This window comes from Sus scrofa, chromosome 7, assembly GCF_000003025.6.
Source record: "Sus scrofa isolate TJ Tabasco breed Duroc chromosome 7, Sscrofa11.1, whole genome shotgun sequence".
Lineage (NCBI taxonomy): Eukaryota > Metazoa > Chordata > Mammalia > Artiodactyla > Suidae > Sus > Sus scrofa.
The window spans coordinates 100,929,425-100,955,689 of record NC_010449.5 but is presented as its reverse complement, the minus strand read 5'-3'; the positions used below and the strand labels follow the sequence as shown (position 1 = coordinate 100,955,689).

General features: G+C 43.7%; 1 pseudogene; it reads left to right on the top strand.

The window, feature by feature from the left end:
• Window positions 19,350-21,285, top strand: LOC110261727 (annotated as a pseudogene).

Genomic DNA, 26,265 nt, shown 5'->3' with positions numbered 1-26,265 from the left:
AATAATATAGACACCAATTAAAAGACATATTGTCAAAATAGATTTTTTTTTTTTTAACTCATGGCAGAACTATATGCTGTCTACAAGAAAGTCACTGCAAATATACTGCTATAGGTAGGTTAAAAAAAAAAGAGGTGGAAAGGCATACAACACAAATACAAAAAAAAAAGTCAGGGAGTTCCCATCGTGGTGCAGCAGAAATGAATCTGACTGGTAACCATGAGGTTGCCAGTTCCATCCCTGGTCTCAAGCAGTGGGTTAACGATCTGTCGCTGCTGTGAGCTGCGGTGTAGGTCGCCGACGTGGCTCGGACCCTGTAATAGCTGTGGCTGTGATGTAGGCCGGCAGCTGTAGCTCTGATTCAACCCCAGGCCTGGGAACTTCCATGTGCCCTGAGGGCAGCCCTAAAAAGCAAATCAAAAAAAGTCAGAGTGGATATATTAATATTAGACGATTTCCAAGAAATGAGAAAATTACTGAGTCATTCACCAGAAGAAACAGCAATCTTAAATGTGTACCTAACAGAGCTTTGAAGCACATGAAGCAAAAACTGATAATAACTGAAAGGAGAAGTAGGTAACTCTATAATTATAGCTGGAGACTTCAACACTCTTAATGATTAGAACTAGTAAACAGAAAATCAGCAAGAATATAGAAGAACTAAACATCATCATCAACCAACTGGATCTAACTGACATTTACACAGCACTTCACCCAACAGCAGAAGAATACACATCCTTCTCGATACAGCGCTCCACCCAAGAACAGCAAAATAGCACATTCTTGGAACATTGACAAAGACAGACCAAACTGTGGGTCATAAAATAAACTAACAAGTTTAAAAGAATAGCAACCATACGAAGAATATTCTCTGACCATAATGGAATCAAACCACCTTGGTAACAGAAAAATAATAGGGCAATCTCCAAATACTTGGAAATTAAATAACACACTTCTAAATAATCCATGAGCCAAAGAAGAATCTCAAGGGAAGTTAGGAAATGCTTTTAACTAAACAAAAATGAAAAAAAAAAAACAGATTACAATAAAAATTTGTGAGATGTAGTTAAGGCCATATTTGTAGAGAAATTTATAGAATTAAGTGATTATGTTAGAATATAATCAAGGTTTCAAGATAATATTCTAAGTTTCCATTAAAAGACCATTAGAAGAGGAACAAAATAAAGAGAGGGCAAGCAAAAGGAAAGAAACAGTAAAAATTGAACAAATCAGTGAAATTGAAAACGGAAAAAATAAAGGACATCAATATAAACAAAAGCTGATTATATGAAAAGATGAAAAAAATTGAAAAATTTCTAGAAAGAAAAAAGAGGATACAAACTGTCAACATCAGGATTGAAAGAGGAGCTGTCACTATAAACTCTACAGACATTAAAAGGATAGTAAGGGAATATTTTAAACAATCCTACACACATAAATTTGACAACCTAGATAAAATGATCAATTCTTCAAATACCACAAACTACTCATACTATCCGAAGATGAAATAGATAACCCAAATAGTACTACAACTATTAAAGACATTATAGTTTAAAGTCTTTGTGCCCAAAAAATCCACAGGACTAAATTATTTCACTGGCAAATTCTACCAAACATTTAAAGATGAAATAATACAATTCTGGACGATCTCTTTCAGAAAATAGGAGGGAACGCTTTACCTCAATTTATGAAGTTAGTATTACCCTGATACCAAAAATCAAAGACAGTAATCCCACCCCACCTCCAAAAAAGGAGAGAGACAAGAAAGAGGGGAGAAGAGAAAATAAAATTGGAGACCAAGATCCCTCATGAACATAGATGCAAAAATCTTCAAAATATATTAGCAAATTAAGTCCAGGAGAATATAGAAGGAAAAATACAGTACAAACAAGTGAAGTTTATTCTGGAAATGCAAGGATAACTCAATATTTGAAAATCAATCCATTCAATCCATTATATCAACAATCTAAAAAGCAAGCCCTGGTGATCATATAAATTGACAAAGAAAAGCATTTGACAAAATTCAGTATCTAATCTCTTTTTTTTTAAAAATCTCAGCAAACTAGGAATAGAAGAAAAATTTCTAAACCTAACAAAGCACATCTGCGAAAATCCTATCTTTCATCATACTTAATGATGAAAGATTGAATTCTCTTCCCCTGAGATTAGGAAAAAGACATAGTCTCACAGTGCAATTCAACATCATACTGGAAACTGCAATTAGCGCAACAAGGCAAGAAAAAGAAATAAAATGTTTAAAGATTGGAAAGGAAGAAATAAAAATGTCTTTATTCACAAACAACATAATTTTCTAAGTAGAAAATCCTACAAAATCAACAATAACAACAATGACAAAATTACTAGAAACAATGAGTTCAACAAGGTCACAGGCCACCAAGTCAACACACAAAATCAATCATAGTTTTAGATCCTAGCAAAAATACATACCATTTTCATATTTCACATTTCAAGAAAACTGAAATACTTTGGTATGAATCTAACAAAAATATGCATAGGATCTCTGTGCTGAAAAAATTACAAAGTGCTGATGAAAGAATTCACACTTGGCCTAAATAAAAAGGCAAGACAACCCATGCTCATGGACTGGAAAACTTTATATGGTAAGGACATTCATTTTTCCCAGACTCATCAACAAATTCACATAATTTTAGTCAAAATCCCAGTGGGATTTTGTAGAGATTTGAGCAGACAATTCTTAAACTTATATGGAAAAGCAAAGAAACTAGAATAGTATTATGGACTGAATGTTTGCATTCTCCTTAAAATTCATAAGCTGAAACCCTACTCCTCAATGTGCTGGCATTTGGAGATGAAATTTTTGAGAAGTAATGAGGTCATAAGAGAGCAGATCCTCGTGATGGAATTACTGCCCTTATAGGAAGAACCAAGAGACAGCTTGCTTCCTCTTTCTCTCTGCCTTGTGATGATACAGCAAAAAGGCAGCAAGAGGAGCTCCCGTTGTGGCGCAGTGGTTAATAAATCGGACTAGGAACCATGAGGTTGCGGGTTCGGTCCCTGTCCTTGCTCAGTGGGTTAAGGATCCAGCATTGCCATGAGCTGTGGTGTAGGTTGCAGACGCGGCTTGGATCCCGCATTGCTGTGGCTCTGGTGTAGGCCAGTGGCTACAGCTCTGATTGTACCCCTAGCCTGGGAATCTCCTTATGCCGTGGGAGCGGCCCAAGAAATAGCAAAAAGACAAAAAAAAAAAAAAAGGCAGCAAGAGGGCTCTCACCAGAACCCAGCCATGCTGACACCCTGATCTCAAACTTGCAACCTACACAACTGAAAAATAATTGTGTGTTGTTTAAGCCGCTCGTCTGTGGTATTCTGTTACAGTAGCTCAAACTGATGGAGACAAATAGCTAAGCCAATTTTAGAAAATGAAGGCTAAGATTAGAAAAGTAACACTACCCAAATTTTAACACTCACAACAAAGATACAGTAGTCAAGACACGAAATTAGCAAAAAAAAAAAAAAAAAAAAAAATAGACACACGTATCAATGAAAAAAGACCAGAAATAGTCCCATGCAAACATGGCCAACCAGTTTCTTCACAAAAGTGCAAAAGCCATTCAATGGGGAAAGGACAATATTTTCAGCAAATGGTATTAGAACAATTGGACATCCATATGCTAAACAAACAAACAAAAAAACTTCAACCTAAATTTCACACCATATACAAAAATTAGCTCAATTGGATCATGTATCTAAATACAAAATATAAAACAACAAAACTTGCAGAAGACATAGGCAAAATCTTTGAGATCTAAAGTTAGACAAAACATTCTTAGATATGACACCAAAAGTATAATGCATAGTATTATATGCATTATAGAAATTGAAATTATTTCTAGAAATAAAAAAAATTTTTAAAAATCAGACTTCTTCAAAACTAGAAACTTTGGTCTACAAAAGACACTGTTAAGAGACTGAAAAGACAAACTACAGACTGGAAGAAAAAATATTTTCAAATCACATCTTCAACAGAGTACTTTTATCCAAATATATAAAGAATTCCCCAAGCTCAACAAAAGGAAAACAACACAACTGAAAAATGGACAAGGGACTAAAATAAACCTTCATCAAAGAGGATATAAAGATGTCAAAAAAATGTTCAACATGAGTTCTCTGGTGGTGCAGCAGATTGAGGACCTGGCGTTATCACTGCAGCAGCTCAGTCCACTGCTATGGCATGGGTTTGATCCCTGGCCCAGGAACTTCTACATGCCACAGATGCAGCACACAAAAAAGAAATGTTCAACATTATTAAACATTAGGAAAACATAAATTTAATATCATAGTAATATACCACTACACACCTTTTTTTGTTGTTGTTGTTGTTGTTGTTGCTATTTCTTGGGCCGCTCCCGCGGCATATGGAGGTTCCCAGGCTAGGGGTCAAATCGGAGCTGTAGCCACCGGCCTACGCCAGAGCCACAGCAACGCGGGATCCGAGCCGCATCTGCGACCTACACCACAGCTCACGGCAACGCCAGATCCTTAACCCATTGAGCAAGGGCAGGGACCGAACCCGCAACCTCATGGTTCCTAGTCGGATTCGTTAACCACTGTGCCACAACGGGAACTCCTACACACCTATTAAATGGATAAAATTAAATTTTACATACCAAAAATACCAACGACTGACGAAAATATGGAGCAACTAGCATTCTCCCACCTTGCTGGTAAAAATGTAAAACGGTGTGGCTAGAAAACAGTTAGGCAGTTTCTTATAAAGTTAAACATACACTTACCATATGACCCAGCAATCCCACTTCTAGTTATTTCCTCTAAAGAAATGAAAACCTATGTTTACACGAAAACCTAAACACACATGTGTATAGTGGCTTTATTCACAACTGCCAAAAGCTGGAAATGACCTAAGTGTCCTTCAAAAGGCGAATGGATAAACAAACTGTGGAACAGCGTACAGCAGAATAGCAACCTCTCAGCAATAAAAAAGAACAGATTTTAATACACACAACAACTTGCATGAATCTCAAAGGTATTATGCTTAAGTGAACAAAGCCAGTTTCAAAAGGTTACCTACTATATGATTTCATTTCTGTGACATTCTTGAAAACACAGAACTATAGTGATGGCAGACAAGTGAGTGGCAGGGGTTAGAGGTGAGAAAAGAATGTGAGTAGAAAGAGCTAGCATGAGGGAGCATTGTTTTAATTATGTGGTGGTTACACAAATCCATATATGTGTTAAAATTAATAGAACTGCACACACATCAATTTTACTATATAACCATTTTTTTAATTTTAAAAATAAATATTAATCTATGAGACAGACAAGCTATACCAACTCAAAGCTAAGAATACATAGCTTTGCAGTCCCCGCCTTTATCCTTGCAAATAGCCTGCAAGGTTCTTCTCTCCGGGTTACCACAGTACATCAAAGTTTAGGCTTCAGAAGCCAACCTGGCCTGGCATAACTGATGCCTTATTTAAGAGGTGCTCAAGAATTTTAGAAAATAAATTAATTGTATACATTTAAAAAAATGTATACACATAAGGATAACTTGATCCCCTTGCTGTACAGTGGGGAAAAAAAATAATTAATACAAAAAAAATTCTACAAATCAATAAAAGGCAACTCAATAACTGTTCACTGAAAACAAGGAAAATAAAAATGTCAACAACAACAAAAATAAATAAATAAATAAATAAATATGTATAAAGGAAAAAAAAGAAAATAAATTAATTGGAAGATGATTCTTAGCATTAGAAAATGATCCTTCACTTACCAAAAGATTCCTCTGCAAAGGGAACTATCTAGTCCCTTTGAGTTTGCACAGATTGCAGACCTAATGACAAAGAAATTAAAAACTAAAACAATGGGAGCCACTGCTAATTGAAGTAAATGATGCCCTACACAGTTCTAAAATTAGTAGGTAAAGCAATGAGAAAATTGGATGACATTTACCAATATTTGGAGTTCCCTGGTGGCTCAGCAGGTTAAGGATCTGGTGTTGTCACTGCTATGTCAGATTCGATCCCTGGCCCTGGAATTTCTGCATGCCACAGGAGTGGCCAGAAAATAAATTTACCAATATCTGAGGTACACACAAATTCTTAAATCCAGGCATTGTCTGGAAGATGTATTCAACAGGTGCTTGACCCAGCATATGGTGAGTCATGTGCCCAGTGGGTGGAGAATCATCCAGCTAAGCCTGAACTGCCTTTTCCCCAAAACAGAAAGAGAAAAATGGAGTTACCCCATTTTTGTCTGTTCCTTTTCCCAGCCTCTTCTTTCATCATTATTCCCAAGGAGTAAATCTCACCAACCTACTGTCAAGACTTTGCAGAGAGACTAGAGAAAGCTTCAGGCCTCTGTCCAGAAGAACTTCTGAATATCTTTTTTGTTTTGTTTTGTTTTGTTTGTCTTTTTAGGGCTGCACCTGTGGCATATGGAGGTCCCCAGGCTAGGGATGAATTGGAGCTATGGCTGCGGGCCTACGCCAGAGCCACAGCCACATGGGATCTGAGCCGCATCTGTGACCTACACCACAACTCATAGCAATGCCCGATCCTTAAGCCACTGAGCAAGGCCAGGGATCGAACCTGCATCCTCATGGATGCTAGTCAGATTCATTTACAGTGAGCCACAATGGGAATTCCTGAATATCTTATTTAATTCTCCCATCAAACCACAAAATAAGTACTTGTGTTGCTTAGGTTGATTTTGGCTACAAGGAACAGAATAACTTATTCACAGAAGGATTAACAAACAAAGGTTCATTTTTCTTACATGAAACATTGGAAGTTAATGGCTTTGTTGTAGCTGCTCCAGGATGGCAGGACCCTCTTTGGCCTCTTGGTAATAAAATAGCTGCTGGGGAGTTCTCGTTGTGGCTCAGTTAACGAATCCGACTAGGAACCATGAGGTTGAGGGCTCGATCCCTGGCCTTGCTCAGTGGGTTAAGGATCTGGCATTGCCATGAGCTGTGGTGTAGGTTGCAGACATGGCTTGGATCCTGTGTTGCTGTGGCTCTGGCACAGGCTGGCAGCTACAGCTCCAATTGGACCCCTAGCCTAGGAATCTCCATATGCTGCTGGAGCGGCCCTAGAAATGGCTAAAAGACCAATAAATAAATAAATAAATAAAATAGCTGCAAAAGCCATAGCCTTACTCAGCAAATTTCCACTGTGGGAGCAGCATGTGCAAGGCTCCTCCCACTCACCAACCTCACATCAAGAAGGAAGCAGGTGTCAGACAGAACAGAGAGATATTCTTTGTCTGCCTTCTCATATCAGGGAGGGAAAATGCCAGAACCACCCCTAAAATAGTCCCTTTTCATCATTAGCCAGAACTGATCACAAGTTCACTTCAGGATCAGGGACTGGCTTACCTCCCCAGGGATCATGGGAAGTGATACCTAAACAACACTGATGTTCTGTGGGCAAGGAAGAAAAGGAGGCAATAAACATTGCCTGCCACGTACTGTTGTTATTTCTTCCTTTCTACAGATAGAAAACTGTGGCTTAGAAAGGATAAGAGACTTGCCCAAGGTCACCCAGCTGGTAAGCGTTGAAGCCAGATTTCAGACCCCAAACTGTCTGGCTGCCAAGCTGTTCTCTTAATCTCTGTTAGTACCTCCTCAGGATGCAGGTGATGTTGTGATCAATTCCTTCCCTCCAGGATGGCTAGGAGAGAGAGATTGCACTGCTAATGACAGCTCAAGACTGAGCAAGATTCCCACTGTGGATCAGCATCTGGGTCATCCCACACCCACTTACCTCATGGCAGGTAATCTCCATCTTCCCATGGTTCTGTCTTCCTTTCTCTCCTCACTGGTGCTCATCTTCCTGTTTGTTGGGTTTTTTTTGTTTGTTTTGTTTTTTGTCTTTTTTTGCCTCTTCTAGAGCCGCACCCACGGCATGTGGAGGTTCCCAGGCTACGGGTCTAATCGGAGCTGTAGCCGCCAGCCTACACCAGAGCCGCAGCAATGTGGGATCCGAGCCGTGTCTTCAACCTACACTACAGCTCACAGCAACACCAGATCCTTAACTCACTAGGTAAGGCCAGGGATCAAACCCGCAACCTCATGGTTCCTAGTCAGATTCGTTAACCACTGCGCCATGACAGGAACTCCTCATCTTTCTCTTTGAACAGGCCCTTAGAGACTATCAAGAGGAACAGTGCTGAGTAAGGTTGTTGGTTGGGAACTTTGCCCCTCTGGCTCGATCCCTGACCCAGCCACGCTGGGCTGCTTCTCTGGCCCTGTTCAGTTTGCTCAGTCTCGCCCTGCTGGTTACCCTAGGGATCCTTACATCCACAATAACTCAAAAGTCACCACATATGACTCTACTGCAAACATATCCTGCCCAAAAGTGAGGGCTGCAGACTACATTTCAATGAGAAAATAAATTAACAGGTAGTAATAAATTTTCCCTTCTTCCTCTGTTTTCCCAGTGGGCCTTGAAATTAGCAAAAGCCAAATGTCACGTTAATTTCATTGTCAGGGGCCAGAACTAAGGGTGACATCATAGTGTCCCCTGGGACTGGAATTCATTAGCCCGGGTTGGACCAGTGGGGAAAGGGAAGTAGACAATACTCATGAACAGGCTCCACGCCAAGTCCTGTTTTGTTTTGGTTTTGTCCTGGGCTGTTTCCCAAGGGGAGAGAGCTGGGACCCTAAAATGTTAAAGGTATCATGGTTTCAGGTATGGGGCATGAATAGATTTTCCAACACTAGGTTATGTTCTCAACACACTCCTTGTACCTTCATCCCTGATTCAGGAGGCCTTGTGGGGAAAGGGCATCTTGTTGCATCTAAGTGATGTCTCTCCATTCCAAAAGAATATCTGCAATGTTATTGAGTGGGACAAGGAAGGATTAGCAAGTCCTCGGATTATTTGAGCAATAAAGATATACGGCCATAGGCCTTTTCATTTGGAACTCCGTCTTGGTCAATATCAACATCTTATGGCACGTCGATAAATCCTGGCATCAACCGCAGTGGAAGAAGTGTCGATGCCTGCTGCCGGCAACTTAGTTTATGGTGAATCAAGACCTCGAACGAGGCTTTAAATTTGCTGATGCCTTTTTCTGTGGGGTGTGTGGCGGCTCACCCAGCCAAATCGATTCGAAGCGTTGTGCTGGGGAAGAGGAAAAGGTTTGTGGCTCTCAGAGTATTAGCAAGTTCATTTCATGCTGATGCTGCGACAGAGGCCGGGCAAAGGTTTACAGAAGCAGCATTCATCAAGCCAGCTGGTCGCCCAGGACAGGCCTCAGGCTTGGAGCAGACAGGGAAGGGGTGGGCGGCTAGCTGTTCATAGGGAGAATTACAGCCTTCTTGGAGGGAGGAGCAGGGACAAGCAGTGAAAAGGGGACAGGATCCAGAGGCTCTGATGACTCCCACAGCCAGGAGAGGAGCCAGAAGGGGCCAAGAGCCTAGTTCACTTCAGCTTTCAGAAGCTATCTGGGACGAAGGGCATTTTCCCTTCCCAGAGAACCTGTGGCAGACTGACAGACTGCAAAAATGGCCCTGATTCGCCATCCTTCCCACACCCTTTGCCGCATGACTTGGTTGTTCTCATCAAGGGGTTGAATCTATTTCCCTGTTCTTTGCATCCGGGCTGCCTTGTAACTTACTCTGACCAATAGAATGTGGTCAAAAGGCCTCACCTACTCCCCTCTCCGGCTCCCAATTTCCAGGCTCCCCCTTCCGCCTCATGAGAACAAGATCAGCCAGCCTCCTGGAGGAGGAGAGAGCATATGGAGAAGAGCCAAGTCTCCCCAGCTGAGGTCATTCTGGACCAATCAGCCTCCAGCCATCCTGATCACAGATGCTGAGCCCCACCGAGCCCAACCCAGATCGGCAGAGCTGGCCAGCCAATCTATAAACCTGTGAACAATGATAAATGGTTATTGTTTTAAGTCAGTGAGGTCTGGGGAGTGGTTTTTTATGCAGCATTATTATGTCAATAGATAATTGATGTAGGTTTCATCCAATTGTTTTAGTAACCAAAGCAATGCCCAGGGGAAATCACCCCAGGCCCTGAACTTTGGGGTTCCTGACTCTCTGAGGATCAGAGTTCTACCAAATGATGCTAAAAACCTGAAGTTTGTACATTATACACATGCAACCAACCCCCCCCAAAACCAGTCCATGCCTTCCCCCAAAGAGTCTACCAGCAAAAAAACCACACACACATCTCCCCAATTTAACTTAATCTTAGGGGGAAAGGTTGTGATTTCCAAAACAACCCGCCCAGTTTTAGCTCCGTGGCTCGGAACCACACTGCTTTTTTTCTGGTATGGATGGAAAACAACTTATCTGGCCTCCACCTCCCCAGTTTGCCCCCCTGCGCCACTGAACCATTTTGTGTGCTTGGCTACGGTCAACATTCCAGGCTAAAAACAGGGGGGTAGGTGGGTATTTGTATTAGTTTTCTACTGGTCCTGTACTACATTACCACACATTGAGTGTCTTCAACAATACAGATATATGACCTGACTGTTCCAGAGGTCAGAAGTCTGACAGGGGTCTCAGTGAGCTAAAATCAGTGTGGTGTCAGGGCTGCCTTCCTGTCTGGAAGCTCCAGGGGAGGATCTGTTCCTTATCTTTCCAGCTTCTAGAGCTTGCCCTTATTTCCTGGCTCATGGCCCCTTCCTTCATCTTCAAAGCCAGCACCGATGGATCAAGTCCTCCTGCCACATCTCTCTGACCAACTCTGCCACATCCCTATGCAACTTTTAAGGGTTATTAAATTGGGCACAATTAGATAACTCAACATAATATCCCCATCTCAAAATCCTTACCTTTAACCGTATCTTCAAACATTTGTCTGCATTGTAAAGTAACGTAGTTACAGTTTTCAGGGATTCACAGACATGGGCATCTTGGGGGGGGGGGCATTATTCCACCTACCAAAACTTCACTGTGATTTTTTTTATAAAAACTGAAAGATAGGAAGCTTTTGTCCTTCTTAGATATCTCCATAGAACCGATGGGCCTACGCCTGGAATTCTATAAAATGGGCTCACATTAGAGAAGAAGAGAGTGATGGAAATAAGGCAGAATCGATAGCATCCAGTAACTCAGCCGCAAAGGGGTAGAGCACCCCTTCCTCCATGAAACAGTGGTCTCACTACTGAGGTAGCAGGATCAGGCTCCCAGCTCCAGGAGGGATTCGAGAGCCTCAGTCTACAAGGGATGCAGCTCTTCATGATGTCATAACCCTGCACAGAACTTCAGGGGCTGGCGATGACCCTGGTGGCAATTCCAGGAAGGCCACTTGGGAGCCATGGCAGACTCTGCAACCAGCGAGGTCCTTCCCCCATGTACTGAACCCTGTGCTAAGAGTTGAGGGGCTGCAGGGATGGATTCGAAGAGATTCTGCTGCAAAGGGGTTACAGACTAGAGATTACATAGAACAGGCATTTAAATAAATGACTATTCCAATTTCTAGAAAGGAAGAAGCATCACAAGAAACAAATGATGAAATACTATGGAAGTTCAGAGCAGGAAAAGATGGGAAGGGTGCAGAGAATACAGAGAGGAGGAAAGAAGAATTTAAGGAAGCATGATATAAATTTAAGTTATAAACTTTATAGCTTAAGCTTGGGTAGGCAAACTCTTTCTGCAAAGGGGAAACAGTAAATGGCTCTGTGGGTCATATGGTCTCTGCTGAAACAACTCAACTCTTCCGATGCCATGCAAAAGCACCTAAGCAAGTGTGTGAACATGACTATGTTCCAATGAAACTTTATTTAAAAAAAAAAAAAATGGTAGTGGGCCAGATTTGGCCCACAGGCTGAAGTTAGCAATCCCCATTTTAAACCATGCTGTAGGCATCCAGTGAAAGTGAGCATAATCATGAAAGGATTTATAGAAGACATAATGCTTTGGTTAAGCTCTGGTGATTGGATAGAACTTGAATATGAAGGAACCATCAAAAAGAAGGTAAAATTGGAATTCCCACTGTGACTCAGCAGTTTAAGAATCCGACTAGTATCCATGCGGATGTTGGTTCAATCCCTGCCCTCACTCAGTGGGTTAAGGATCCAGTGTTGCTGTGAGCTGTGGTGTAGGTCATAGATCTGGTGTTACTGTGGCTCTGGTGTAGGCTGGCAGCTGCAGCTCAGATTCGACCCCTAGCCCAGGAACTTCCACATGCCGCCAAGTGTGGCCCTAAAAAGACAAAAAAATAAAATAAAATAAAATAAAAAATAAGAAGAAGGTAAAAGTAACAATTTTATGATATATTGAAGAGACCGAGCCCCCAAGAATTTCATATAGAGGATTTTGTATGGAGGAAATATTTGAAGTACGGCTAGTTTGAGTTAGGGTATTTTATGGAGAGCCTTAGTAGACAAAGAAGTTTCAGCATAAGACAGTAGGAATTAGGGAGTTGATAAGTTTTGAGCTGGAAAATTAGGGCGTGCAATTATCTTTCAAATCAAGAGTAAGTTCAAGAACTGGCCACTAGGGTCATGCAAGCACTCAAAGCAGAGGTCCTGAGGACTACTGGCCCCAGGGTTGAAAACTCTCCCTTTATTCCCCGGCCAACAAGTGGTCATGACGCTGACCATTTCCACGCACAGTTGGAGCTGGTCTGCACCTCACACAGAGCTGGGCCCAGATTCCCAGAAGACTCTAAGTGCACACTAGGGTCTGAGCTTGTTTCCTGCAAAGCATTGGGCATTTCTGCCTTCCTGTCATCTGCAAAGGGGACTCTCCCTCCATCTCTCTGCCTGCTCTCTCCTCTGCCTTCTCCACCCCAGAGCCCTCTTGCTGCTGTGAATCACATGTTATAACAAATGAGTTACCAAAGGCTCCAACAAGCTGCTCATCGTTATCCCCAGCAGGAGAAAAGCAGCCACGACCTGGAGCTGGGACCTTGTTAGAGTTTGTAATGAGCTGATGGGAAAATATTTCTGCCTGATTAGAATTCCTAATGAGCTGCTGACGACGGTGAGCAGAGAAAGGCCAGCTTCCAGCTCTTTCCCCAGCTCCTCCCTCACCTCTCCCTGCTCCCAAGCAGAGCTCCAGACAGGAAAGGGTTCTTTGCCAGCAGTTAAAACCATAAAGAACAAACACAAAGCATCCCCAGAAACTCCCTGTCCATCCCTCTTCTCCCTTTGCCTGGGAAGATACCTCCATCTTATTCGTTTTCCCATGCACGCTGACTGCTGACACCTGCTAATCCTAACGATGCCACCTGGACCATCCATAATTGGTCACAGGTGCCCCAGGGGTCCTGCAAGGTCCTCGCTCAGAGAGATAGAAAGGCGGGAGAATACAGCATCTGACCAGCCACTGGAAACATGAGGTCACAGGCCAAATTCCCGTAGTGACCGGTCAGAGCCAAGTTTCCCATGCAAAGAATTTTTTTCACGTCTAATTCAGAGAATATTCTGATATCCCTATTTTCTTCTGGTTGACTGGTTTTAGAAAGCATCTGGATGAGTTCCAGAGTGAATTGATTCACCACAATTATGATTTTTTAAAAGGAAAATAAAAACTCGCAACATATTTTGGGAGTTGTTCCTGGTTCCAATAAAAAAATTTGGATTCAGTTTGGGATTCAAGTTATGTGTATGGTCAAGTCCCTATGTCAGAGAGATTTGAATTTTTTTTTTTTTTTTTTTGGTCTTTTTGCCTTTTCTAGGGCCGCTGCCCACAGCACATGGATGTTCCCAGGCTAGGGGTCGAATCGGAGCTGTAGTCGCCTGTGTACACCAGAGCCACAGCAACGAGGGATCCAAGCCATGTCTGCGACCCACACCACAGCTCGCAGCAACACCAGATTGTTAACCCACTGAGCAAGGCCAGGGATCAAACCCACAACCTCATGGTTCCTAGTCGTATTCGTTAACCACTGCGCTACGATGGGAACTCCAAGGGACTTGAATTTTTAAGGCTTAAAAGATATTATGTAGTCCTGGGTTATGTAATTCAAAGGAAGAGAAGATATTTTGACGTAGTAAGAATAGAAAATATTTCAGGATTTGCTAAAATGCCCCTCGGGGCCCCTGTGAGTTCTGTCTGTGGGAATCAGCCCAGTCTGGCCCCTCTACCAGGCAGGGGCAGCTCCCACTTCATTTCTAAGGGACCCCATAAATACCAAGGTCCCGTTGCTGTGCCCACCTTAGAAGCAGGCTTCCAGCATAGGCTAAATCACAAAGCATCGGCCCTTTTAGCTACCATTCAGCAAATCACACTGGAGTAGTGGTCTTCGAGCTCGGCTATACATTGTTATCTCCCAATGAGCTTTAAAAAATGCAGATGTCAGGATCCACCCCCAGAGATTGTGATTTTATTGGTCTGGGGTATAGCTTGGGTGTTGGGACTATTTTTCAACCATTGCTGAAAACTGAAGTATAGTTAATTTACAATGTTGTGTTAGTTTCAGGTCTACAACAAAGTGAAATCAGCTATATATATATAATTGTTCAGATTATTTTCTATTATTACAAGATATTGAGTATAGTTTCCTGTACTATACAGCGGGTTCTTATTTTTATCTATTTCACATATAGTAGTGTGTATATGTTAAACCCAAACTCCTAATTTATTTATTATTATTTTTTTTTATTATTGTCTTTTTGCCTTTTCTAGGGCCACATCCATGGCATATGGAAGTTCCCAGGCTAGGGGTCTAATCGGAGCTGTAGCCGCCGGCCTACGCCAGAGCCACAGCAATGTGGGATCCAAACCAAGTCTGTGACCTACACCACAGCTCACGGCAACTTGGGATCCTTAACCCACTGAGCAAGGCCAGGGATCAAACTCGCAACCTCATGGTTCTTAGTCGGATTCGTTAACCACTGAGGCACGACGGGAACTCCCCCAAACTCCTAATTTATCTTCCCCCATCCCCTTTAGTAACCATGAGTCTATAAATTTGTTTTGTAAATGAGTTCATTTGTATCATTTTCTTTAGATTCTACATATACATGATAGCATACAATATTTGTTTTTTATGTCTGACTTAATATAATAATCTCTAGGTCCATCCATGTTGTGGCAAATGGCATCATTTAATAATTTTTTATGGCTAAGTAATATTCCAATGTTCCACATCTTCTTTATCCATTCATCTGTTGATGGACATTCAGGTTGCTTCCATGTCTTGGCTATTGTGAACAGTGCTACTGTGAACATGAGGTGCATGTATCTTTTCTAATAGTTTTCTCTGGATATTTGTCCAGGAATGGGACTGCAGAATTACACAGTAGTTCTATTTTAGGTTTTTTGGAGTTTTCTTCTCTTTTTTTTTTTTTTTTTGCTTTTTAGGGCCACACCCACGGCATATGGAGGTTTCTAGGCTAGGGGTCCAATCGGAGCTACAGCTGCTGGTCTATACCACAGCCATATCAATGCAGGATCTGAGCCTTGTCTGAGGGCTATGCCACAGCTCACGGCAACGCCAGATCCTTAACCCACTGAGTGAGGCCAGGGATTGAACCTCCAACCTCATGGTTCCTAGTTGGATTTGTTTCCACTGAACCAACAGGAACTCCTATTTTTGGTTTTTAAAGGAAACTCCATACTGTTCTCCATAGTGGCTGTACCAATTTACATTCCCACCAACAGTGTAGGAGAGTTCCTTTTTCTCCAGGTGGTGGGACTTTTAAATATGCATCTAGAGGTGAGAGTCACTAGTCTAGAGTAACACTCCTCAAATTTCCATGTGTATGTGAGTAGACCGGAATCTTGTTAAAATACAGGTTCTGATTCAACAGGTCTTGGAGAGATCTGAGAGTCTGAATTTCTAACAAGTTCCCAGGAGATGCCATACTGCTGGTTCTTGGACCACTTTGGGTAGAAAGGATCCAATATACCATCCCCAAGTGCTCTATATTTATTGGACACTATACTTGCCAGAAGTGCATCAACTGCAATCAATAGAAATCCAGCTCACCTTGGAATAACCAAAAGGAGAAATTTATTGGTACAAATAAATGGAAAATCCAAGAGCGGTGCTGGCTTTAGGCATAGCTATATCCAGGAGCTCAAATTATGTCACTAGGACTTTCTATTTTTGCCTTCCCTTGAGTTTGTTGCATTTTCAGGCAGGCTCTCTGCAAGTGGCATCAAAGATGTTCCAGACTTTTCTCATTCACACAGCTCACAAAGCTAGAGAAAGAAATCGGTCGCTATCTCCTTCACCATCCATACTGGCCCCTGAAAATGACTCATATTCCCCAGCTTAGATCATAACCCCACTGCTGGGCAGGGATGTGCAGGGTTCCACAGTGAATAGCCTCACTTGAAACACAGGTGTGAGAAAGTGACGTTTCCCAAAGGGAGGGATGCAGAGCCAACCACAAAGGAGCTGATGTCCCCCATGAGCACCGGTTACGTGGCAGAAGCTCTTCAGACGTTTGCTGCCACCTCCCCTTCTCTTGCCATTAGCTCTCTCACCCACAGTTACTCTTCTCTGCTCCTCACAAATGGGCTAAGGGCCTCCCTAAGCTTTAGCAATCTGTCCCTCATAGGCTGTCTCCAGTCCGATGCTGACATCCTGCGTGAGCAGAAGCCAAGAAGGCGGTCCTTACAACTCCAGCTTCCTCCCTCTCTGCTGACCTCCAGGACCAGACCAGGAAGAGCACCAAAGAACAGACAGTACTTTAGAGGTAGGGAAAATGTTCAGTGACAACGTCAAATCCCTCCATTTTATAGATGAAAACACTGAGGCTCAGAGTGACACCTTAAATTCAGGTTTTCATTTCTGGCAATCACCAGGAAGCCAAACTGGGCTGTCAGAAACGGAGGGACTGGTCACCAACTGACTCCAGGTGGGATTAGTTTTGTTTGGATGCTAAATGTGCCCCTGACCAGATCTAGGGCGGAATGACATTGCCTGGGATGCTGCGCCTGAGGCCCGCGGGCCATCTGGACTCGCTCCCTGGCCCTTGCCCACCAGTCTACCAGCCACCGTGCCCCTGTCCTGGCTGAGGCTGCACACATTCTCCTGGCACTAATGATCCGTGACCAGTTAGATATATCCAGCAGCCAGAACATCCTCCCAGGGACGCTCGACCTTCCTCTGCAAACACAAAGGCCTGGCAGGAGGGCAGCTGGCAGAGCCTGGGCCTGGCTGGGGGAGCCTCCCCCATCCCTGGCCCCCAGTAGGAGGCGCACAGTGCCCCTGCCCCCTGCAGGCACCTGTTCAGGTGAGGCGGGCAGGGAAGGGTGCAGCAGGATCACATGAGGGAAGATTCACACACACATACAGAGTCTGTCATAGCTTAGGCCCAGCCACCCATTCTGCCAGTCTACCTCCCTCCCTGGGTTAATGATGAGGCCCCAGGCTGTGCCAGCTGTTCCGGGTGGCAGGCTGCAGAGGCAACGGGAAGACTTGCCAGCCTCCAGCGACCCCCCCCCAAACACACCACTCCCCAACTCCTAAAACCCCAGGCTGCCAGCCAACAAGAAAGCAGAGGGTCCCACAGCCAATTCTCACGGGAGCCAGGCTGCCCCCACCTCCTACAAAGAGGCCGGGAATTGTGGCCAAGAGATGAGGCAGCTCCCAGCTCCCAAGAGGGCCTGGGTGGCGTGCAGCACAAGGAGAGGCCGCCCAGCTAAACTCTCAGAGCCAGGTTGCTTTCACTCTCAAGTTTCCATCACCCCCACCCCACCTTCACCCTCCCTGCCTGGCCGTCATTCGGTGAAAGTTGTTTGGTTCTCTGCTTTGCACTTCTCACTGCCTGATGTTCTCTATTTGTTTGCTGTCTCTCCCTCACCTGGCCCCATTCACTGCTATACACCCAGCACCTACAACAGTACCTGGCCTACAAAAGGTAATTGTGATGGACACTATGACAGCAATGGCTCCAGCTACAGGGCCTGGGCCAAAGATGGGTACGTAGGCCCTTGCCAGGTTGGCCCACATCCTTGGACTGATGGAGATCCAGCTTCTAAGCCCAACCCAGGACAACTCTGAAGGTCAGGTCGGTCTAGTTCCAGAGTGCCCTGAAGGTCAGGTCTAGTTCCAGAGTGCCCTGAGGCTGTGTGGTTCTCCTTTGCCCACTCCTGCCTCTGTTCCCTCCTTGAACCACCACAGGTGTTGATGCAAGAACATTCCTAAACATCATGCTCAATAAACACAGCCTCAGAGTCCCCTTCCCAGGAAGCCAGACCACGGCAGTACATATTTGTGGAATGAGAGAGGGGAAAGGAAGAGTTTTGACTCTACTGTTGATCACCTGACACATCCCCCAAAATACCTCCAATCTGCCTTCTTCTCGCCCCATCAGTGCCCCCACCGAAATTAAAGCCACCACTCTCTTATTTGGAGCCTGGCATCCCTTCGGCAGCAGCCGCCGCTGTGATGCCCACCCCCCGACTCTCCAGCCTGCTCTGAGCTCAGCTGCAGCTGTGGCAGAGGGTTACTGAGAAGCAGGTAGCTTCCCACCTCCAGCGGTTCCTCTGCTGTCCCCTGGGGCTTCTCCCACAGCACAGCAGCTTGCTCAGCCCAGAGCAGAGTGCTAAGGATTTAGTGCCGGCCCGGGACACTCAGCAGGACTCCCAGGTAAATACCCACCCCACCCCCGGTAAGCCTATTCCACAGGATTCCTCAGAGGCCCCCCCCCATTAACCCACCCTTCTTTTATTGGCTTTTCTCTCTTCACTTCTCAGCTCCCTCAGTCCCTCACATGTGCTTCCCAAGTAAAAACTAGGAGCACCCAAATCTCTGTCTTAGCACATGCTTTGCAGGGAATCCACACTAGGTGAGCCTCCTCGCCAGCCCCCAGACTCCTTCTACTCTTGCTGCCTTGAGCTTCTGAAAGAGGGCCCCACAGAGAACCGGCTTCTCAGCCTCCTCTAGGCCCCGGGGACTTGACTGTGCGACTCGGTCTATTCTTGCATTCAGTGGCTGTTTGTTGAGTGCCTACTGCTTGAGACATTGGGATACACAGCAAACCATAGTCAGAATCCTCACCCTCCCGGAGCTGACACCCCTCCCCTCCCCCATTCCCTTCTGGCTTCCAACAAGCAGGCCTGCTTCCCTTTATCTTTCTGACTGACTTAGTGTGAGATGTCACTTAAATGTGGAATCTAAAATATGGCACAAATGAACCTGTCCACAAAACAGAAAGACACCCCCAGACATAGAGAACACGTGTGGTTGCCAAGGGGGAGGGGGGAAGAAGTGGGATGGACGGGGAGTTTGGGGTTGGTAGATGCAAACTATTACATTTAGAAAGGATAAGCAATGAGGCCCTACTGTACAGCCAGGGAACTATATCTATTCCTGGGACAGACCACGATGGAAGAGAATATGAGAAAAAGAATGTATATATATATATATATATGTATGACTGGGTCACCATGCTATACAGCAGAAATTGATACACCACCGTAAATCAACTATACCCTAAAAAAAATAAAGGCTTCCTTTTCTTGCCTCACTCCTACTTACAACTTAAGTCTCAGCTCTATGAGATCCTACCTGCCCTGCTCCCTTGCCTAATTTCTCCCCAAGAACTGCCCTCACAGAGCCTGTTACTTTCTCCTTACACCTGTCCCCAGACCTGTTTCCTCCACCATCCTGCCCACTCCATAAGCACAAGACTATGCCTGCTTCTTTCTCATTCTCACTGTAGCCTCTGCCCTTAGCACCATGTCTGGCACCAGTGCATGGATAGATGGATGGTTGGGTGAATGACCTATGGCACCATTGTCATGACTGAAAGGTAAGAGGAGAAATGAGAAACTCATCCTTGTGGATGGACATGGAGAGACCAACATGGAGGAAAATGTCACAGCCACCAATACTGGTGACCAGGATGACCCCAAATTTGGGAGAGCTAGATCATCAGGTGGCAGCAAGAATGTCCCTGGGACAGGGTGACAGTGGCAAGGCACAGAAGCAATGAGACACAGAAAGGCCAGGCCACAACCACCAAGCCATTTCTTCCTCTTTCACCATTTCCCAGCCACAGAATGACAGTAATGGAAAGCATCTCAGAGACAATCTATGCTCTTGTTTTCAGGTGAGAAAACCAAGTCCCAGAGAGGTGCCTTGGCCTAGTGAGGGTCCTACGATTAGTGACAAGCCTCCAAACGCAGAGTTCATTGCTCTTGTTTGTTAAAACTTGAGCCTCAGTCCGGCCAGTCCAGGCTGTAAGCACCGCTTCCCAGGCTACTGCCCTCAGCCGTGCACAGCTCATTGTCCAGAAAGAGACAGCTTCCAGGTGCCAGCAAGCAGAGATTTGCAGGATGGTTAAACCCTCTCCTGGGCTTCATCCTGGGTTTGGGGGAAGTGAGGTGAGTGTGGCAGGAGGGCGCAGTTGGCCTCATTCCTAAGCACCAAGAAGGACTCCACTCCCAACTCCTACCCCAAACCGTCCTATGACCGTGAGCAGTAATTAGGGGGTAGGGGAACGCCTGCAAAGTGTCCCAGTTCTCCCTTGTCTAGGTCCTACAGAGTGATGACTTAAATCCAAGGTCATGGCAAATCATCTGAAGTTCATTGCCAGGTCTGTGATGGTACAGGAAGGGAACATGGAAGGAGCATACAAGACTCTAAACAGAATCCTCACCATGGATGGGCTGATTGAGGACATAAAGCAGCGGCGGTACTATGAGAAGCCTTGCCGTCAGCGACAGAGGGAAAGCTATGAAACCTGCCGGCGAATCTACAACATGGAATTGGCTCGCAAGATCAATTTCTTGATGCGAAAGAATCGGGCAGATCCATGGCAGGGCTGCTGAGGCCTGTGACTAGGAGGCCCAGTATAAAAACCCTTATTCATTTGTCTCCACCTCTTTTCTTTCTACAACCCCATTTTTTCTCACCTTTATTACATTAAACCCAATCACGTATACACAAGAAGGCCTGCATATGTAGGACCAATACCACCAGTCAGGAGTGGACCCTCTCTTTTATTAAATCAAAGAGGAACTGAAAAAAAAAACAAAAACCCCTCTCCTTGTCTCCTGGCACCCCCACGTTCCTACCCTCAACAAAGGACTGCTCTGGGGTGACCACCCAGACTCCTATTTTCTAGATGCTCTCTGCATCCCCAGTGTCAACTCAGATGGTAAAGGCAAGCCTCCCCATTGATACTGTGTTAGGCTCTGCCCACTCCTTCTGGCTTTTGTCCTAGGGACAAGCTGAATGGTAGAGTGTGAATGACAACTGGGAAGTGTCTGAACCAAAGTCTTTTTATACCATCTTCAGTTTATTAGAACAATGAGCAGGGAGTTCCTGTTGTGGCTCAGTGGGTTAAAAATCCCACCAGAAATGTAATTGTAATGTATACATGTAAGGATAACTTGATCCCCTTGCTGTACAGTGGGGAAAAAAAAAAAATCCCACCAGTATCCATGAGGATGCAGATTCGATTGCTGGCCTTGCTCAGTGGGTTAAGGATCCAGTGTTGCTGTACACTGCAGCATAGGTTGCAGATGAGGCTTGGATACCAAGTTGCTGATGCTATCACTGTGGCATAGACCAGCAGCTACAGCTCCAATTCAACCCCTTGCCTGGGAACTTCCATATGCAGCAGGTGTGGCCCTTTAAAAAAAAAAAAAGGAAAAAGAATGAGCAAACATACAGAAAAAAAAATAATAGTTCACATTTACTGAAGGCTTAGTATGTGCCAAGAGTTATGTTAAGCACTACATTGATTTTTTTTTCTCTTCTTTTTATGGCCACACCTGTGGCATATGGAAGTTCTTGGGCCAGGGGTTGAATCAGAGCTGCACCTGCCAGCCGATGCTACAGCCACAGCAACACCAGATCTGAGCCACATCTGCAACCTACACAGCAGCTTGCAGCAGTGCTGCATCCTTAACCCACTGAGCTAGGCCAGGGATTGAACCCACATTCTCACAGACACTATGTCAGGTTCTTTACCTGCTGAGCCACAACAGGAACCCCTAGATTGGTTTTAATTTGATAATTCTATACAGTATAAACTTTTATTATCTATCTATTTACTTATGAAGAAACTGAGGTTCAATGAGACCAAGTGACTTGCCCGAAGCCACGCAGCTAATAAGTAATAAAATTGGAGTTCAAGCCCAGTGTATCTGATCCCAAGCTCTCCACTGCGTCCTCCACCAAACTGCTCATGCTTTCCCAGAGATCAGTGGGTCCCAGACACCAAAAGAGAGGCCAAGTGTAAGCCAGGCACCTTCTCTTCAGAAGATGGTATCCAGGAGCCAAGCAGTTATCAAAGACAGCAAGGCCTGATGACACAGAAGTCAAGAGAAATGGTGACTGCTGCCACATGTGACATAGAATCCCCACCTCCAGTGCCTCTGAGACTTGTTTTGGGCTTAAAGCAAAATAGTGAGGCTTTGGAGCACTCATCCCCCTTCTATATCCCATACCCTTTCCAACAGCCCTACCCCTACATCCTATCACCACACACACACACACACACACACACACACACAGCTCCATATCACACCTGGCCAGACCCCATCATTACATAGAAAGGTCGATAGGGAGTTAGTGATATGTTATCCTTCAAGAGCATTTGCAGTTTTAAAGTGGATGTAGAAGGAGGCAGTACAAAAACAAAGGAACAGCTGGTTCTCTTTCTTGGAGTGTCTTAATCAGGTGTAAGGTAATTCATCACTATTACAGTGAGACTACTAAAATTTGCGACTTGGCTACTTTTTGGAAAACTAAAGTCAATACCCTCCCTAAAACAACATCCCTGTCCCTTGAATTTGACATGTATGCTTGAGTGGAAGAGAGAGGATGGAGGGACAGCCAGTTCACCGCTAAGTACATGAATCACAACCCATTTGGAACACGGCATGATCCAGGTGGATAATGAGGATCCAGATATTCTTAGTAGTTGTGGCATTTAGAAATTATTATGGCACTTTACCTTCTCCCACCCAATTTTTTTTAGACCTTATCAAAACCTGAGTACCCAGGAGGGTATATTCCATAACATGGAAGAGATGCTGTAAAGAAAACGCAGGTGAGGGAGAGGTGCCCTGGCAGCAGTAAAGCTCTGCCCTGTCTTCATTCAGGAAGCTCTCCCAACCCTGCCCCCTCCAGGCACTCTTCCCCTATCAGCGTGACAGGTAATATTATCAAAATGACTATACTACCCAAGGCAATCTACAGATTCAATGCAATCCCTGTCAAATTACCAAGGATATGTTTCACAGAACTTGAACAAAATATTTTAAAGTTTGTTTGGAAGCACAAAAGACCCATAATAGCCAAAGACATCCTGAAAAAGAAAAATGGAGCTGGAGGAATCAGGATCCTGGACTTCAGACTATACTACAAAGCTACAGTCATCAAAACTGCATGGTACTGGCACAAAGAGACATATAGATCAATGGAACAGGATAGAAAGCCCAGAATTAAACCCATGCACCTACAGCCAACTAATCTATGACAAAGGAAGCAAGACTATACAATGCAGAAAAGACAGCTTGTTCAATAAGTGGTGCTGGGAAAACTGGACAGCCACATGGAAAAGAATGAAATTAGAACACTCCCTAACACCATACACAAAAATAAACTCCAAATGGATTAAAGACCTAGATATAAGACCAGACACTATCAAACTCCTAGAGGAAAACATAGGCCAAACACTCTCCGACATAAACGACAGCAACATCTTCTCAGATCCACCTCTTAGAGTAATGACAATAAAAACAAAAATAAACAAAGGGGACTTAATTAAACTTAAAAGTTTCTACACGGCAAAGGAAACCCTAAACAAAATGAAAAGACAACCCACAGAATGGGAGAAAATCTCTGCAAGTGAATCGACTGACAAGGGATTAATCTCCAAAATTTATAAACATCTTCAGCAGCTCAATACTAAAAAAAATAAACAACCCCATCAAAAAATGGGCAGAAGATCTAAACAGGCAGTTCTCCAAAGAAGACATGCAAATGGCCAAAAAACACATGAAAAAATGTTCAGCATCACTCATTCTTAGAGAAATTCAAATCAAAACCATGATGAGATACCACCTTACACCAGCCAGAATGACCATCATCCAAAAGTCTACAAACAATAAATACTGGAGAGGGTATGGAGAAAAAGGAATCCTAGTACACTGTTGGTGGGATTGTAAATTGGTGCAACCACTGTGGAAAGCAGTATGGAGATTCCTCAGAAAACTAAAAATAGAACTACCATTTGATCCAGCAATCCCACTCCTGGCCATCTACCCAGAGAAAACCACGACTCAAAAAGACACATGTACTCTAATGTTCATTGTAGCACTATTTTCAATAGCCAAGACATGGAAACAACCTAAATGTCCATCAACAGAGGTGTGGATAAAGAAGATGTGGTACATATACACAATGGAATATTACTCAGCCAGGAACGAAAAGGAACGAAATAATGGCATTTTTTGCAGCATGGACGGACCTAGAAATTATCATGCTAAATGAAGTCAGCCATGAGACACCAACATCAAATGCTTTCACTGACATGTGGAATCTGAAAAAAGGACAGAATGAACTTCCTTGCAGAACAGATACTGACTCACAGACTTTGAAAAACTTATGGTCTCCTAAGGAGACAGTTTGGGGATGCGCTGGGGTTGTGGGATAGAAATCCTATAAAACTGGATTGTGATGATCATTGTACAACTACAAATGTAATAAATTCATTGAGTAATTTCAAAAAAGGGTGAGTTAAGCGATTTTTCTTTTAATCTGAAAAGTTTTTTTAAACAGATATTTTGTTATACAAGTATTAAATATAAGAACGTTTTCTAGTTTTTATTTAAATTTTATTTGCTAATAGATGGAAAGTTCACAGTTATTCAAAAGGAACACAGTAAAATTTCTCCCTCTACTCTGTCCTTAGCCACTCAGTTGCCCCCAGAGGCAACCAATGGCATATATATTTTTTAACATAAATTATAGCACAATATTCACATTCTTCTGCACTTAATATTTTCTCTTAACAATACATCTTAGAAATAATTCCAAGTCAACAAGACATGCTTCCTCCTAATATACGACGCTTACTCTTTCACAGTACAGATGTACATAATTTATTCAACCAGTTTCCACTGATGGGCATACAGACTGTTTCTCACCTTTTGCTGCAATGAATGACCTTGACCATACATCATTTTGCAAACGTGCCAGTATATCTGTAGGACAAATTCCTGGAAGTGGAACTGCTGAGTCAAAGGGCGTATAAGTTAAGATTCTGCTGGGCTGCTCATAACAGAAAAGCCAAAATAACAGTCACTTAAACAAGATAGATATTTATTTAAGTAAAAGGAATCTGGAGGTGGGTCATTCAGAGCTGCCATGGGCTTCTGTGTCATAAGAAACCAGAATTTTATCTTTTCCCTCTGACATCTCCTGCCTAAAGCTTACACAATCGTAGAGGCCTTCTTTAAGTAAAAGAACACAAGATTTGGGAGTTCTTGTCGTGGCGCAGCGGAAAAGAATCCGACTAGGAACCATGAGGTTGCGGGTTTGATCCCTGGCCACACTCAGTGGGTTAAGGATCCAGTGTTGCTGTGGCTGTGGTGTAGGCTGGCAGCTACAGCTCTGATTTGACCCCTAGCCTGGGAAACTCCATATGCCACAGGGACGGCCCTAAAAAGCAAAAAAAAAAAAAAAAACAAAAACAAAATTACAATTATTTAGAATGAAGAAAAAATCATGATATAAATTTTTATTTTTATTTTTTTTAATTTTTTAAAAATTTTTGTGTCTTTTTGCCATTTCTTGGGCCACTCCCATGGCATATGGAGGTTCCCAGGCTAGGGGTCTAATCGGAGCTGTAGCTGCCAGCCTACGCCAGAGCCAGAGCAACGCAGGATCCAAGCTGTGTCTGCGACCTACACCACAGCTCACAGCAATGCTGGATACTTAACCCACTGAGCAAGGCCAGGGATTGAACCTGCAACCTCATGGTTCCTAGTCGGATCCGTTAACCACTGAGCCACAACGGGAACTCCATGATGTAAATTTTTAAAAGCTAAAATAACACAAACATCACAACATCCAGGAAAAAAATATAATCATTCAACTACCCAATATATCTTCATAATAAGTTTTTTTTTCCCTACTTTCAGGGGGGCTACATGATCTTTGATCACCTTTCCGTAAGACAAGATTTTGTAATATCTTATGGTGAATAATTAAAAAGGTAATTGAATTTTCCTTTCAGCATGGTTCATTAAAATTTCTTTTTATTCTTTAGGAGTTCCTGTAGTGTTGCAGTGGTTAATGAATCCGACTGGGAACCATGAGGTTGCGGGTTCGGTTCCTGGCCTTGCTCAGTGGGTTAAGGATCTGGTGTTGCCGT